This window comes from Pelodiscus sinensis, chromosome 4 (assembly GCF_049634645.1).
Source record: "Pelodiscus sinensis isolate JC-2024 chromosome 4, ASM4963464v1, whole genome shotgun sequence".
In the NCBI taxonomy this organism is placed as follows: Eukaryota; Metazoa; Chordata; order Testudines; family Trionychidae; genus Pelodiscus; species Pelodiscus sinensis.
Genome location: NC_134714.1, coordinates 68,573,190 through 68,589,965, shown reverse-complemented (window position 1 = coordinate 68,589,965; position 16,776 = coordinate 68,573,190). Strand labels below are relative to the sequence as shown.

The 16,776-nt window shown below is 41.5% G+C and overlaps 1 protein-coding gene across 4 annotated transcripts in view; it reads left to right on the top strand.

Moving 5' to 3' along the window:
* Window positions 1–16,776, top strand: part of RGS6 (regulator of G protein signaling 6) — a 505,151-nt gene that overhangs the window by 231,699 nt on the left and 256,676 nt on the right. The gene's annotated exons all lie outside the window — the stretch shown is intronic.

Genomic DNA, 16,776 nt, shown 5'->3' with positions numbered 1-16,776 from the left:
TCTGATGATACTTTAGAGAAGTTGTGAAATAAATTGCTCATCAGTTGTCTGCAGGAAGGGGTAGGAAAAAAACATACTGCAGACCATACAAATATATTGCAAACATACCTTGCTGTTTCATGTTAATTATTGTATAAATCTAATGGTTTTGTTCACAGACTTTTCCTGTTTTTTGTTTACACAACTTCATATGCAGCATTTAAAAATAACACTGTGAAAGGTCCTCATTGCTTTACAAGAAAAAGAGAAAGTTGTCTCTTAAGATGACATCTCCAAAAGGCTATAAATTGCAATTACTATATGCAATAATCCTGCTCCATAAATAGGAACAAGACAAACAATAAAATACCTCCACATGTGTGTCCTACACTCACATTTACCATAGGATATTAGTTTCTGAGATATAGTGAATTAGTGGGGCCATCTGCAGTGGCAGCCATGGGACTTGAGGAATCTTTTTGCATTCTAGTCTACTGAGTGCAGAATAGGATATTAGCAAGACCACATACTATCTTATACTAGTGGGGAGAATCATGCCTTTAGGACAAAGAGTGGGCTGAAACTGTCTGAAAAATAGGAAAACTGCCAGTGTTTGTACTGGAAAAACAGAAGCTAATAGTTGCTTGTTACTTCAAACAAATAGCTACAGTATGAATTATCCTCGTCTCCAGAGAGTATTCTAAATTTTTTGGGTCATTTCTGATTCACTGCTCTATGTTCAGCCGTGGTATTTGAAATTACAATCCTTCTTTAGAAAAGGAAGGAGAAAAGTAAAAGTAACAAAACTTCTTCCTTACTTCTGATTCTATATGTTCATACCCAGGTTATTGAATAGTGTCAGTCTGTTTAAACAGGGATGATTTCACCGTTTCCAGTGAAAATACTGACTCATGTTCTCAATAAAACCACATTTGAATCTATTTTGAGAGAGAGAGAGAAAACAAACATGTATTTAGGGTTGATAAAGATTGATTACCTTGGAGGCTGAAGGTTCAGCATAAACAACAACAGCAGTAATTGCTTTCCTCTTGCTGGCCCTCCATTATAACTTAAGTCTGATCAGAAGAGAGCATTTCTAGGATGAAAGAAGAATGTAATGTATTTAACCTATTCAGTCTTCGGCTGCTCTGCTGTGATGGACTACAAGGGTGGTAGATACTGAGATATGACACTTTTCCTGGACTGTGAACTAAATCACCTGCTTTGGGCAGGGGGTTGGATTTGATGACCTCCTGAGGCCTCTTCCCTGGCTTTGTGAAATAGAATCCTAGGGCTGGTTTTGCTTTCAATTGTCATGGATTCCAGTATTGTTCATCACAATAGTTAATTTCCTGTAGAAATGTTATATGCAGCAGGACATGTCTTAACATTCCTCTAAAGGGCAGGTCCCTAAGTCATTTTCAGGATAGCATCTTTAATGAGCCATTAAGAGTGTCCATGATTTTTAGTGATGAAATTCATCGCTGGCTCAGTATGTGCCCCTGTTTTAAGCAACAGTTTTGTTTAAAATTGCTATTTATCCTCTTACTCTTTGCCACTTGCTTTACAGCCTGTGTCAAAATGTATAATGTTCGGTTGCCAAGTAAATAGAAAAATCCATCTGCCCCTGTTTCTGTTTGCCAAATGTAGGGTATTATCATATCTGGACTTTTATTTTCTCATTAGGAGCAATGTTTTGCCTGCTCAGAGGTTTAAAATTAAATTCATGTAGCCGTCAGTGGTGCTTGGTGAGTTCTATAATTGTGCTGATGTTTGTTTTGTGTATACAGCTACTAATCAGCTGCTAGAGAGTAGTTACGTTTTTTATTTTCTTGGTAGCACAAATAGTTGTTCGATGTTACGGTGGCCACTTTCTTCCAGAGTAGAACAACAGTTGCATTTTCACCTTGGGTCCTGTGATCTGTAATGCCAGCTGTCCCACTAATACACTTTTTACATAGCTCTCTACAATTGTTTTTGATCAGTGAATTCTAGATTCAAAGAAGGCTGGGGAGCAGCACATCTTCCTCTTCCTATGAAATGAATTTCCTCCTCAGGAAGGGAGAGAATGAGAGCTTCATTTCTTACTGTGGGGCAAACCTGCAATCAATCCTGGGCTGTTCACACAAGTGCCTAGCCAACAGAGAGGAGGTGAGTCCCCACTTGGGCATTCAACAACCCAGCTGCATTGGCTTACCCTACCAAAAGAGCCAGAAGTGACCGAGCACTCAGGCATGGGGTAGTAACTTGCCCCTGAGCTGGGCCTGGGACTGATGATCCCCAGACTGAGGTATTTTCCCTAACACAATGTATCACATCCTGGAGAGTCCCATTTCCTGTTTCTGCCCCAACCTTGCCCGAGATCTGTTCTGTTCTAGTCTCGTTCTTGTGCCGCTCTGATCTTGCTGCAGTCCTACTGCTGATCTGCTCCAGACTTGCCTCTGCTTCCTGACCCTAAGACTCTGACCATCTGGCTTTAACCCCTGACTTTTACCTTGACTCTGGCTATGGGACTCATTCTGGCTTGTCTACAGACTCTGATCTTGGTTCTGAGCTTGATCTGTCCCTAAATCTTGATTCTAGAACCATCCTTGGGCAAGGCTAAGCCGTACATCAGGCTTTGACTTTTGCTCTGACCATTAGGTCTTTCGGCTTGTGGGCAGAATCTGACAGTCATCTTCTCTCAGAATTTGGGACTGGAGATGGTTGTCTGCCATTTATAAAGTGCCATGACATAGGTATACGGAGATGCCCAACCTCAGACCTACTCCAGCAAGGACATCTGCACGGGTGAATTCCTCTACCCACATGGGCATTGTTTTACCAATGGGCCCGTGATAAAAAATGATGCCACATTAGAAATGGTGGACTAATCATAGGGAGGGCAAGTGATTCCAAGCAAAGATTATGGAGCTATTTTGGTTTGTTGTGCCCTCATTTTGATAACTCAGTGTCTGTTCTAATTAAATATACATTTACCTGCCAATATTTCAGAGGTGAAAGTAAGGCGGTGTGTCACTCTGTCGAGCTGGCTGGGTGTTGTACTCAGAGCAGGCAGGAGGTGTGCTGCTTGCTCCGTGCTCTCCCAGCTAGGTTTCTGGGGCTCCTGCTGTAGGTTGGCACTGGTGGCCCTGTGTGTGCTGCCAGATGAGGCAGGCAAGCATGAAAAGGTCCTGCTGGTGGAGCACTGTAGGACAAGCAGGCATGCTCCCAGCTGGGCTCCTGCTGCCCCGTTCGTGCTGCATGGCAGGCAAGCACACATGAAGTCTGTGGCATGCTCTGCTGCCAGCAGCTCCTGGGATGAAACCAGGGGAAAGGAACGGTAGGTGTACGGGGAAGGGGATCTCTTGCACTGTCGCCAGTTTCCCTGCAGCAGCACTCCCACACCACTGTGTTGTCACAAGAGAGCCCTGGGCCAGCCAACAGGAGCAGCAAAGCAGGGACCCATCCACCAGCCTGATAAAGGTAACCTGGCAGTGACAAGAACTATCCCAGCCCCCTCTCCCCCTCTACAAACACACACTCCCAGATCCCTGCCCTGAGCTTCTCCCACACCCACCAACCCTGACTACTGCACTTCCCATCTCCCAGCTCTTTGCCCTGACTCCTGCATCCTCCACACCCCGACCCTTTGCCCTAAGTCCCGCACACTCCACCCCACACTCACATTTTTGTCAGGTACTGTTGTATCACAACCCCCCAGCTCCTCCCTAGAGCCCCTCCCCAAGGGGAGTTGTGATAGGACAGTACCTGTAGGAAATCTGAGTTACGTTCACCCCTGCAATATTTTATATATATTGTTTGCTCTTAATAAATTGTAACATTATATTAGTTTAACTGTCTAATCACTTACCTGCATGGGGCCCTCTCCTATCCCACTCCCCCATTGCCTCAGAGTGCTGTGGTGTCTCTCTCTCAACCAATTTATTATTTTCCTCTATCAGTTTGGGCATATGGGATAATTACTGAAAAGTGCAGTGGGAAAGCTCTAGATTAGTTGTTCCTACTTTCCCTCTTTTATTTTTCAGTCCTATGTACCTTAACTTAACCATGCCTGACAGAGACATTACAGTGCCTTTTTCTCTTCAGTTTGATCTAGAGAGTCTTTCTCTCAACTGCTCGCTCACTTAATTTGGCTGCTACAAGGTAACAGGCAGCCCTTCTGTGACCAATTTTAAGTGCAGCAATAAGTAGTCAAAAGAAACTGAGGCAGCGCGGGTAATTCTGTTCCACAAGAGACCGAAATTGGGCTGAGGGGGATCATTTTTGGTTGGGAAGCAGCATCATTCAAGAAAAAGCTCAATATGATATCAGGAGAAAAAATTCTAAACTATAATTGCACTCAAGATTGGGGGGGAGTTGATCACCAATATTTTCCCCTTCTTATTGCCCATTACCTTAAATAAGCTTATTCTCAGTCTCAAGTCTACCCCTAAATATGACATGGCAGGAGCCCATCTATATTTTGTCTCAGAAATTCTTTATCCAATGTGCTTGGCCATATGATAATTTGCCTCCCTGTCCGCTTCTCCAACTCAGGCAGCAGATATTAATTGTTGCTTATGCTTGCAGCAGAATAGAAAAGAGTGTTCCTTCTGATTTCTAAAATGTACCTGGAGGGGCTCATCCTAGTGGACACCTTACTGTTCACAAACACAGCCACCTGGCCCTACCTCTTCTTCACCAGCCATACGGAAAAGAGAGAAAACTGGGCATTTCAGGGAATCAGGAAGGGTAACAAATTTGGGTTCTGGCAGACCAAAGGGTGGTGATGGTCAAGCTCCAGAATCGAGGGCCCCTTGCAGAGAACACCCTGCTGGTTGTTCCTCTGAATTTATGTTGAGGCAGCACCAGCTTGAGCACCAATCCTGAGCTCAGTTGAAGTTCACAGCATGAGCATCCCCAGGCCTTACATCAGCATGAGACTTAAAAACAATCAACAGCAATGAAGTCTGTCTCTGACCTTTCATGGTTCAGGTTTTCAGTCTTTTTCTCTGAAGTGACAAGGACCAGAAAGGTTGCTTTAAATGAAAGTGAAGGTGCTGAGGAAGCATTAGTAACAAAAAGGTGGTCTATGGAGAGGGGTGATTCCAGCAGCACTTTGCATGAGTGAGGGAAGAGCATCTACAGCCCAGTTTCTACTTGGTGTAATTTCATATATTTTAATGAAATAATAACAGGAATGAATGTGACCCTATGTGTTGGATAACTTGGCAGCTCATCTATTTTTCCTGATGCAAGAAGTAGCTTGCTTGCATTTTACTTCAAGTATATATTTGATGCCTATAAGTATGCTAAAAGTATATTTTTTCATAAGGCTTACATTTTAGATTAGTCTCTGGCTACCAGGGCAGCCAGCAGTGCATGGTGTCAAAGCAGCAGAATGCACAAGTGGAGAAAGGGACAGTAGGACTGATCCAGACCCATCTCATCCATAGGACAGTTCAGAATGGCCACTCTAGGTCCCACACTTTAGAGTCCTATGGACAGGACCCATGGGAACCAGAGCGTCCTGGTGGATAACCTGGGGAAGCCTAACATGGAATGGCAGCAGGGGTTGTCCCCTCCCGCTCCACACTCACTATGTGGTGGGAGGCAGAGCAACCCAACAGCCTACTCCACTCTGCCGCCCATTTCCTGGCCCACTGCGCTCCACCTCATCACAGCGGCTGGGAGATGGATGGTGGGGCAGTGCAGAGCAGGCTGCTGTTTGGCCCCGACTGCACTAATTCACTGAGATGCCTCCTCTACCTTGTCACTTCAATATTGTGAGCAACTGGAGACTAAAATAACATGCAGAATGGGAGAGCTTGATTGTGTATTATTTTCATTCACTGAGCAGATGCGTCCATCAAATGGCAGGCTAGTGGAAAGTGGAAATCCTTGACTAGCAAACTGATTAATAGATTTTCACTTTTTTTCTGGATAGTTTTCTTCATTTCAGTGGAACCATTACATTCCGGTTGCCATTAGGAAAAGCCACATGAGCAGTTCTGCTTTGGGTGAACCGAGTGTACTGAAATGCCTGTGTTAATAACTAAGATAAAAATAAAAATAGATCTTTCCAGGTAGATAGAATGTTACTTCTGAAGAGCTCAAAACACGTCACAAATATCTATGTTACCAATTTGCCAAATCTGGATGAGTGCATTGATTAATGAAGATATTTCTGGAGAAAGACTCTGACATTGTGCCACTGATTTTTAAATGGCTGGTGCCATCTGAAAGCCAGGAAAAGTTCATTGTTTTGTTTCCCTGCAAATGCCTCATTTTATTTTAACCAATGGGACTGCAGTGTGCAACTGAGCTTCTGGTGGGGTATAATCATTGACTGAGATACCTCTTATGTCATTCCTGAGCTATAAACTGAGCTGTTCAGAAGCCAAAGCAGACATATTGCTGCAAGGGAAAGAGGACATCGTCTTAGTAGTGCAGTCCTTGAAGAAGACCTTGGCATAAAGCTCAAAAAGCGTCTCTCTAAAACAGGAGCTGATTCTATAAAAGTGTGCCTACACTAGGGAGCTTACAGCAACACAGCTGTATTAGTGCAGCTGTGCCACCATAAGATTGCTCATGTGGCTGCTCTGTGCTGGAGGGAGAGAGGTTTTCCTCTGACAGAGCGCTGTCCACACCAGCACTTACATTGGTGTAACTTATGATGCTCAGGGGCCTGGTTTATTCACACCTCTGAATGACATAGGTTATACCAACATAAGTGGTAGGGTAGATATTCTAATATCCTGGGACCAATGTGACTTCAACAACACCGTATCACGCTATCAAAGATATTAAAGCAAAGTCATGCCCAGTGACTCCAAATGAAAATCTCATGGTCTATAATTATTTTTCTAATATCCTCCATTAGTGAAATCCTATCCTATTATCTGTCCTGGCTCTCAGGAGTGCTGTCAGGATACAATAGATGCAATAATATATCACCTCTCTTGCTACTTCATTTTACTCATGTAATTGGATTATTATCAGATGATGGGAAGAGACACCATGCAAAATAGTTTAAGCTTCAAGTTAGACTGACACTACCTAGGGTATTAGGACAAAAGACTTGGAGATGGGAAAGACCTCTTGGATCAAATCTGATCCTTTTTCAAGAACATGATGCTGTCCCCTACTACAAGATATGTAGTTGGGAAATGTCCTCTGAACCTCAAATACCGTAGTGAGAGAAATATCTACCATTCAACAACAGACAACTAGGTTGGCTGTAGATATGTTAGCAAATCTGCTGAGAGGGAACAAATGAAATCCAGAATCATGAAAGAGCTCTTATTTGTAAATGTTTTAGACATATTTGTATAAATAGTGTTGAGTTTAAAAAAAATCATAGAATTTTTAAAGGGCTTATTACATGTGGATCTTCTAAGGCTAAAATAATCAAGCAGCTTTATTTGTAAAGTCAGATTATGGTTTAATTATAGGAGTAATAGGTTCAGGGTTGTTGTTTCTACAAAATTATGCATACCATTGTATTTAAAAAAAACACAGAATTTCACAGTACTTAGAACAAGAAATAGTTCAAGTATCTTGTAGGTTGGCTCGGTAACTGCTTGTCAATGTTGGTTTTTTAATAATCTGATCACTGTCCCCTTTCATCACTAGAAGTGATCTGTTCATTTGTGGTGGAGGCACATTGCCCTCACCTTTATTAACAAGGCTTTATTAGGGCTCTCTCCCTTGATGGGTTACATTAGCTATTAGGTAAGTGTACTGCTAGTTAGTAGCAGAGACCATGGCCCCTACACTGTGGGTCTGATTCACTGACACTTTCCTCACTTGGCTTTATTTGGGCAAGAATGGGGAACAGCATGCTAGGTCAAGTGTGTGTCAAGTATGAAAGAGAGGTGCTCCTTCCAGTTCATTCTACAAGGAAGTTCTATTCTCTTTCCATTTCTTCCCATATCATCTAGAGGAGGGAGAGGACATGAAATGTCCTTAACTCGCAGTCTCTTCTCTAAGCACTATATGGCATAGGAAGGAGAAAGAGTTGGAGACAGGCTTCTCACACTCTCAGCAATTGAGGGATGAGGCATAGCTCAGAATTTGTCAGACACCAGCTAAATAAAATCTTGAGTTTCTTAGCTAAGAATCATCCCACAATGCCCGTTTTCTCTCCACAAAAAGGGTCTAGTACCTTGCCCCACTGGGAACGTTTTTCCCCAATAGCAAAGACAGTGAAGTCATGGTTGGAATATATTAGCCTTTCACCAGGATGCTATCCTTGGATTCTGATGGGTGTCCTGTATTTTTGGTATTGCTATTTGCCAGGACAGTAGGTTAACACTTTTGGCAAATGTATTTTTCTTTACTGTCCCTGATACCTTGCAAAATGTTGCCACAGTACTAGAGCAGCCCAAAAATGTATAACCACAAACAATTTGAGTAAATTAATAAGATGAAAAAAAATTACTTAAAATGTGTGCAGCATGAATTCCAGAATGGGACTGTGCAACACCAATTCCTTAGTACACATTTGATTATGTGCAAGCAAAACTATTTCCATGTATTGCTACTATCTATCCATATGCATTTCAAACAAATAAAATAAAGCATAAAGTGTCAGCAAATTATTCTGAGCAGGGATAATGATTGCCTAGCTGACCATGCTTCTCAGTTTAGTCAATAAATGGCACAGTATTTGAGTGACCTTCCAACTCCTCCTTTCTGCCTGTCTGAGGAGATCACCCCAGGAGATTTATGATGATGAGCTTTAATCTTTTTTGAATCTGAGCTACTTAATGAATTTTGCTCTCTCTGAAGGTTGCCTCTTTGCTGTCATGAAATTGCTTTTCAGGATGGCGAGCTATGGTTTTGTTCTCTGTGAATGCAGTTTCCATTGTATGGTGGCTTGCATAGATTATGAAACCTTTTCAGAATGCTGAACAGACACTTGTAACAATCTTCCCTCCCACCCCTGGCAGTTTTTATAATGGCTGTTGGAATTACTGAATTGACTTACCTGAGAGCATTGTAATGTGGGTAATAAAACAATATGCCAATGTACGCCATACAGTAAGATACAATTACAGGGAAAGTTATGTATTATTACAACAAAATATATCCATGTTTCCTTAGATGAAAAAAAATCTCTGCACAGCCTGTGCTTTGATTAAGTTACAGCCAGTTACTGTATGTTAATCTATGTAGAGTTAGGTTGACTATCTTTAATTATTAAGGAAGCTGAGTCAATCAGGCTTTTTTTTTAACCATTTATTCTTTTAAAAAGAAAGTGCCATCTTTGGGTAGTTATGGAATGAAAGGATATCAGGGCAGTGGCGGTTAGAAAAATGGCACATCATAAGCTGAAAGGGGAGTGCCTGTGATTAAAGGCATAAGGCTAGGAGCCAGGATGCCTAAATTTCAGCCCCAACTATGCCATAGATTTCCCATGTGACCTTGGGAAAAATCATTAACTCTCTCTTCCTCACTTTTTTAATCTGTAAAATGAAGTTAGCAGGAGTGTTCTGAGGCTAAAATTAATGCATTTTCTAATGTGTTTTGGAATTCTCAGGTTGACAGTTCTGTCCCGTATGAGCATAAAGAGTAATTATCCACCTACCTTCGTACGTACATGGCCTGGAAGTAGCCCACGTACTTAAAAATTGAAACAGTAATATCTATATCTCTAGTCCTGTCCCCCCTTCCTTGCCTTTAGGAGAAATGGCTTAATTCTTCAGAGTGGTGTGTTTGGTGTGTGTGACTGAGAGTGTGTCTGTGATTGGCTCACTTTTCTTTGACCAAATTCTACAAAGAAATGGCTTTTGCATTCACTTCTGAAAGTGGTGAGGTCATTCTCATCTTTTGCAGGAGCAAATTCCATGGTTTAGGTCCAGCTCCTGAGAAAGTTCTGTCACCGCACAATGCATCATATTGGTCAGCTAAATTGGTCAGGCAAAAGAGGTTTGTTAGACGTCATAGTTGTGGAATGAGAAGCAGTTTCTGAGACAGCAAATGCCTGTTCCATGAAGGGCAGAGGGGCTATGCAGGCAGAGATCTTGAATTGGCTTGTTTGTTCATGGGGGGCTAAAGCAGACCACTATAATGATGTGCTCATGGGGGTTGGTGTTGCTATGAAAAGAAACTTGCTACTTTTTGTCTAGGGACATTTTTTCAAGGTGTGCACATTCAATTCTAGCCATATGGTACTGCAATAATCGAGTCTGGAGATTTCCAGTAAGTGTGTCTTTGCGGCTACTGTCAGATATGATCTTCAGGTCAGTCAAGAATAGCTACCATGGCTATTTAACCATACAGTTTTGAGTCCTTTTGAAGCACTTTTCTCTTTCTTCCAGTCCTGTCTGGGTTGGCTTTATAAATTGTTATACAGGCAGTCCCCGGGTTACGTACAAGATAGGGACTGTAGATTTGTTCTTAAGTTGAATCTGTATGTAAGTCGGAAATGGCGTCCAGATTCAGCCGCTGCTGAAACTGATCTGATGGTATTTGCTAGAGCAAAGCCTCAGAGGCGCGGGACCCCTCCGCCTCCCTGGCTTTGCTCCGGGTGTCCCTGGTCTGCTGGAGACGGTCCCCAACAGACCAGAGGCACTGGGAGCAAAGCGGCAGTGGCGGCGGAGTCCCACGCCTCTGAGGCTTTGCTCTGGCAGAGCCTCAGAGGCGCGGGAACCCTCCACCTCCTGGCTTTGCTCCGGGTGTCCCTGGTCTGCTGGAGACAGTCCCCAGCAGACCAGGGGCACCCGCAGCTTTTCTCGCCCCGGAGGTCGAGGTGGCGGGACCGCTGCACTCTGGGCGGTCCCGCTGCCTGCGAGCTCCGGGGCAAGAAAGCCCCGTTCGTAAGTGCGGATCCGACATAAGTCAGATCCGCGTAACTCGGGGACTGCCTGTAGTTTATTTAATTTGTTGTAAATAGAACATCAGTTCGAAGGGAGTATAGTAAAATGAGTTACTATTCTGATGGTATTATAGTCCATCATTGTTAATTGATGTTAATTTCAGGATTTTTTCAGGATTTTTTTTTGGGGGGGGGGGGGGGGGTAAATTTAAAGGTGTCATAGAGGCTGAGAGCATAAATGTCTGTTAATTTACAATCCATAATGTGTTTTTTTCAAGAGGTATGAACTGCACGTGGTTTAGCAGGCTTCCTACTTCTGATGCATTTTAAAAAATGTGCTGATACTTTTTGAATCTTTGACTAGCTGTTCTTTAAATTCTCTTTTGGTCTTCCTATTTATATTTTTTACACTTTGTTTTCCAGACTTTAAGGTCCCTTCTATTTTCCTCACTAGGATTTAATCTCTGCTTTCTAAAGGATGCCTTTTTGCCTCTAAGTGCTTCATTTACTGTGTTCTTTAGCCACAGTGACACTTTTTTGCTCCTCTTACCATGTTTTTAATTTAGGGTATACATTTAAATTGAGCTTCTATTATGGTGTCTTTAAAAGTTTCCCCTGCAGTTTTCATGTTGACACTGCATGTTGACACTGTTCTCTTTAATTTCTGTTTAACTAATTTCCTCATTTTTGCATAGTTCTCCTTTATGAAAATAAATGCTACTGTGATGGGCTGCTTTGGTGTTTCTCCCCTAACAGGGATGTTAAATTTTATTTTGCTTTGGACACTATTAGGGTGTGTCTAGACTACAGAGTTTTGTCGACAAAAGTGGACTTTTGTCGACAAAACTATAACTGCATCTACACTACCGCTGAGTTCTTGTCAACGTAATGTAGACTACAGAACTCAGTAGTTTTGTCGATGGCTGTAAACCTCATTTTACGAGGAATAACGCCTTTTGTTGACAGAGTTCTGTCGACAGAAGGTGTTATTGCATCTACACTGTCCTTTGCGTCTACACTGTTATGTCGACAAAGCAGCTTGCTTTGTCGACAGAACTGAATGTAGTCCAGATGCTCTTTGTCGACAGAAGCTTTGTCGACAGTATCTGTCGACAAAACTTCTGTCGACAAAAGCTTGTAGTCTAGACGTACCCTTATATCTCTTGGACGGATCCTGAGGTCCATTTAGGACTAGCTCAGGAATTGCCTCTCTTCTTGTGGAATAGCTGCTCCAAGAAGCAATCACATTGAAGGTGTCTAGAAATTTTATCTTTGCATCCATCCTGAGCTCACATATCCCTAGTCAATATGAGGATAGTGGAAATCCCCCATTATTATTGTTTTTCTTTAAGAAATATTTTATAGCCTCTCTAATCTCCTGAGCATTTCACAGTCACTTTCCTATCCTGGTTAGGCAGTTGGCAATGTATCTCCACTTCTATATCTTATTATTCAAGCATGGAGAGATTCTTAAATAAACAGGATTAAACTAGATTCTCTTGAGACTATCAAACAAAGGACTTTTAAAATCTGGGTCAAGGCCTCCATTCTGATCCAGGAAGCAGGCTTGACCTTCTGCCTAAGGATGGGGTTGGAAGGGCTGACAGCAGCCAGAATTTTTATGTGCGAGGGAGATGGATTTGATTCTAGTAATCTTATTAACATGCAATAGATTCTTGTATTGAATCAATGCTTTGAAAGAGCTGTGTGCAACTTAACTGTGAGCAATTACACCATTCACAATCTCAGAGGAGAAAAGCAGAGCAACTTAGGCAGTCGCAGCGTGCTGAGCAAGGAAGTATGCAACCTGGAAATACCTTGGTCAAAAGGGAAAAAGGCAGATGTCTCCATCCGAGAGGTGACTGCTGGTGAGCTGGAGCACATGCCCTTGCTAGACCATAGAAGGGGAATACACAAGCAATTGCTTCTGAACTGTGACCAAGTTCCTGGGTTGAAAATGGTGATGTAGTTTGGTGATTTTGGAAATGTCTTCACAGAGGCAACTGGCTTTTTTCAGTTTTCAGATATGCAGCTCTGGAGACTGCTGCCTATTCCAAGGGGTCATTTCCTTTTAAAAACCTGAACCCAGCATAATGGGATATGGTCCAGGTGCTTGCTTGCTTCCTCTAGAATGGAGCATTGCACACTGGACCCAGGAAATAAGGGTCCTGGGAATGACACCGCAAGGAGCAATCTGTCGACAGCCTGTACCAGTGTCAGCTTCTTCTGTAAATCACTGCAGTCACAACATGTAAAAGGGTTGTCTCTATTGATGCAATACTGGAGATGCTAGAATTAGCAGTTGTAAGTATTGTGTGCAGGGAGGGGATGGGCTGGCTGATTAAATCTGTGCTGTCCAAAGAATTTTCTGTCTCCCAAAGACCCATAAAAGTCAAAGAACAATAGAGTCCCACAGTGATGTTTAAATTTCCTTTTTAAGTTCCTATTTCAAGTTTAATGAAACATTTAAAATTAGTCACTAACAAATGTAGACATAATTACCAACATCAGGCATGAAAATGCACAGATCAAATTGCATGCCATTGCACATAACCCTATCTATAAGGAAACAATAATTAAAGAGTGCTACAAATGAGTGCCTGGTTGAGGGAAATTGCATGAAATTATAAGCCTGTAATCATAGCACTGGGCCTACTATGTCAAGTTCAGAAAGCTCTGTGCTCAAATGCGTTCTCTTCTTCACCCCCTCATTTTTGTTGTGTTGGGGGTGGAAGAGCATAATCCATCTTGGTTTTATATCTACCCAGATGGTGCTCATAATTTCATATTGTTAACTATTAGATGTGGATGAATAAAAACATCATTGTCATTTCCAGGACCCAAACCTCCTGTATATTGGAATGAAAAGAAATTGAAGCAGAGGTGCAATCTATTTATTGGCTCTGGCCTGTCAGTGGTGATTACAACCAGTTGGCACTGGGGTTCTGTGATCCTAGCTAGCCCAATTACTTGTTCTTCCTGCCAGTGCAGGATTGCTCTTCACAGGAAAGTGACAATAGGCAGTCAAATGGGTGTACATACTTGTGTTCTATATTGGCTTCTAAACAAGTACTTGATTGCATCTGAACTTTCAGGTGTCTGGGGTAAACATTCTCTGGCTGATGAGTGAGGGATGTTTCCTGACATAGTAAAATGCCTGTGACTAGTAAACAGAGCTCTTTCACTCACGTGCTAGATGCCTGTATCTTTGGCTATACAAGATGACGTTTCTAGACCCAGCTGTCCATGTATTAGTGTGAATTATCTAATAACTTGTCTGTTGTCTTCAGTGCAAGCATCCTCTCCAGCTTCCCGTCTTCATCATTAGTGAAACATAAAAGCTCCATTTCCATGAAACAAAACTCTGGCGTCTCTAATCCAAGTACAATCATGTATGAGTAAGGAGTTTAACTAATGCTCCCCATTGGGCTTTAACATTTCCATCTTATAGTCTTTCCATTTATAATATAGTTTCCATTTCCATAATACACTCTTGTTTTTATGTTGTCTTGTTATATCTGGGAGAAACTGAAGCACAGCATATTTCATCTTAAACTTATTTGTAAAAGCTTTTTGGAGTGCAGATGGTCTTCAAAATCTGTTGAAGAAAATATTTTTTAAAATAATGTATTTTCAATGAAACTCTGTTATAATGGTGGATTTAAGAGAGCCCCATTTCGTTTGTTACATCCAAATGATCGCTGTGTCCAAAAACAGAGTGAATATCCTAAATCAGAAATATGAATAAAAGCAGAATTGCTAGGCTTTATAGTATTGTCTTGGACTTTGTATGGGGGAGAGAATAAGAAGTTTACAGCCATGTTTGCCCCCTTGCTTTGAGATAAGAGTTGAGGTTATTACCACAACTAGGCAATAGATCAAAAATTGCCCTTCAAAGGCTATCTAAACTGAGTGATTGCTATAAGTAATGCTAATTAAAAGTGAATTTTATTGAGTATGACTGGTATCATTTTGTGATTCATATTTATGTCCATTCATATTTTGCAATGCAAAGCCCCATGTCTCTTTGATTATTCTAAATCAGGGATCCAAACCGGACTATTGAATATATGTTTATAAGCTATTTTTCAGAGTTCCAGAACTGCACAATTTCCTGAAACTTTTTCTTGAGTAGCATGTACTTTTCCCTACCACAAAAGAGTGAATGGGTGTTTTCTTCCTTGAACAGTCAATTCGTAAAAGCAGCTCCAGCTACAATGCTTGCTGATGGCTAAAAATTAATATGATGTTAAAATAGGTAGACAGGGATTAGCGTGACACCAGCTGGTAATGGGTAAACCATGAGATGGAAGTATGTATTGATTTTCCTTTTTACTCTAAGCTGTGGTCTATACTAGAGAGTTATTTCAAAATAACTTCTCTTATTTTGAAATAACAAATGAAGCATCCACACTACCAAGCCTGTTATTCTGAAATAATGGGCTGGGTATTTCGAAATAACTACTCCTGCTTTCCATGAGGAATACTGCTTATTTTGAAATAGTTATTTCAAAATAGTGGTAATGTGGATGCTCCACTGCTATTTCGAGATAAGTACTCCCCAGAGTCATTCAGAGTAATACTCCCCAGTGCTTCCTGAGGTTCTAAGTGAAAGTAGCGCGTCCACATTGAGGCTATGTCTACACTGCAGCACTATTTTGGAATACTGAATGCGGATAACTATTCCGCGTGTTTTGAGAGTGCCCATGTTTTTTAAATATAATAGGCTCGCTATTCCGACATCCCTGTAAACCTCATTTCATGAGGATGAAGGGACATTTTGGAATAGCAATTTATTTAGAAATAAGTGCTGTGTAGACTGCGCCAAATTTCGAAATAAGCTATTTTGAAATAATATCGAAATAAGATACACAATTTGGGTAGCTCAAGTTGCATATCTTATTTCCATCTGTGGTGCAGTGTAGATGCACTTAAAGGGAGCCTGCCTTGGACTAATTTTGAGGCTTCCCTGTAGTGTGGACATGCTATTTCAAAATACTTATTTTGGGAGTTATTTTGAAATAAGTTACTTTGAAATAATTTCCCAGTGTAGACAAGAGTATGCTGAATGGTTGGGGTTAAGGAAATTAGCACTGGTGCAGACAAGTGCAACGGGGCAGGCTTTGGCAGGAATAATTTTAAAAAAAAATCTTCCCAGACATGCTTTTTTATTTGATCCTACATCAAGTAGCTGTTGCTTTGAAAATACAGGCTATAATGCAACCTGCTTCTCGAAATGCAAAGACCAACCCTGGCTATCAAGACACCTAAATAGATGACATTTGTCTAGTTTGTCTGCCTCAAAGTTTTACTTGGCAGAGAGCAACTTGTCTATAATAAGCTATATTTGTTCCAGCGGGTTTAACATCTAAATCAAATCTGTAATTTACATGGTCATCTTTGCAACTATGCCATTTAAGATGCCCCTTTTATAAATATTATTTTGCAATGATCGTACTCTGAGCCTTAATTATTAGATCATGTTTTCATGATGGTAAAGGAAGCAAATCGAATTGGATGTAAATCAGGTAGCATCAAACCTTAGCTTGTGAGATAAAATGACCCCAAAGTGCTTCAGATTAGCTCTTATGTCTCTGAAGACCTTGCTTGATCTGCAGACAGAGCTGGTATTTTTTTATCCACTACCAAAAAGATAGAATTTAGACAACCCATCCACACCAATAGTGGAAGAGTCTAATGCAGACAATAGCATTATGCATAATGCAGCCTATAGCTCTCATTGCCTCAGAAGCTACTTCTTTAGTGATGTACCAGCAGCCACTTCAGTTTGCCTCTGTCTGTGAGACCATCACTGAGATATTGCCCAATCAAAAAAACACTTAGCTCTTTTCTTCAGTAACTGTTGGTGCTGGTTCTCAGCCTGAGAGAAACAGGACCATTGTAGACTGGCTGATGTAGCTGTTGAAAGCAGTTGTAGAGAGACCAGAGAAGTCGAAGTTCTTGTGCCATATAAATGGAGACAACAGCTCTCT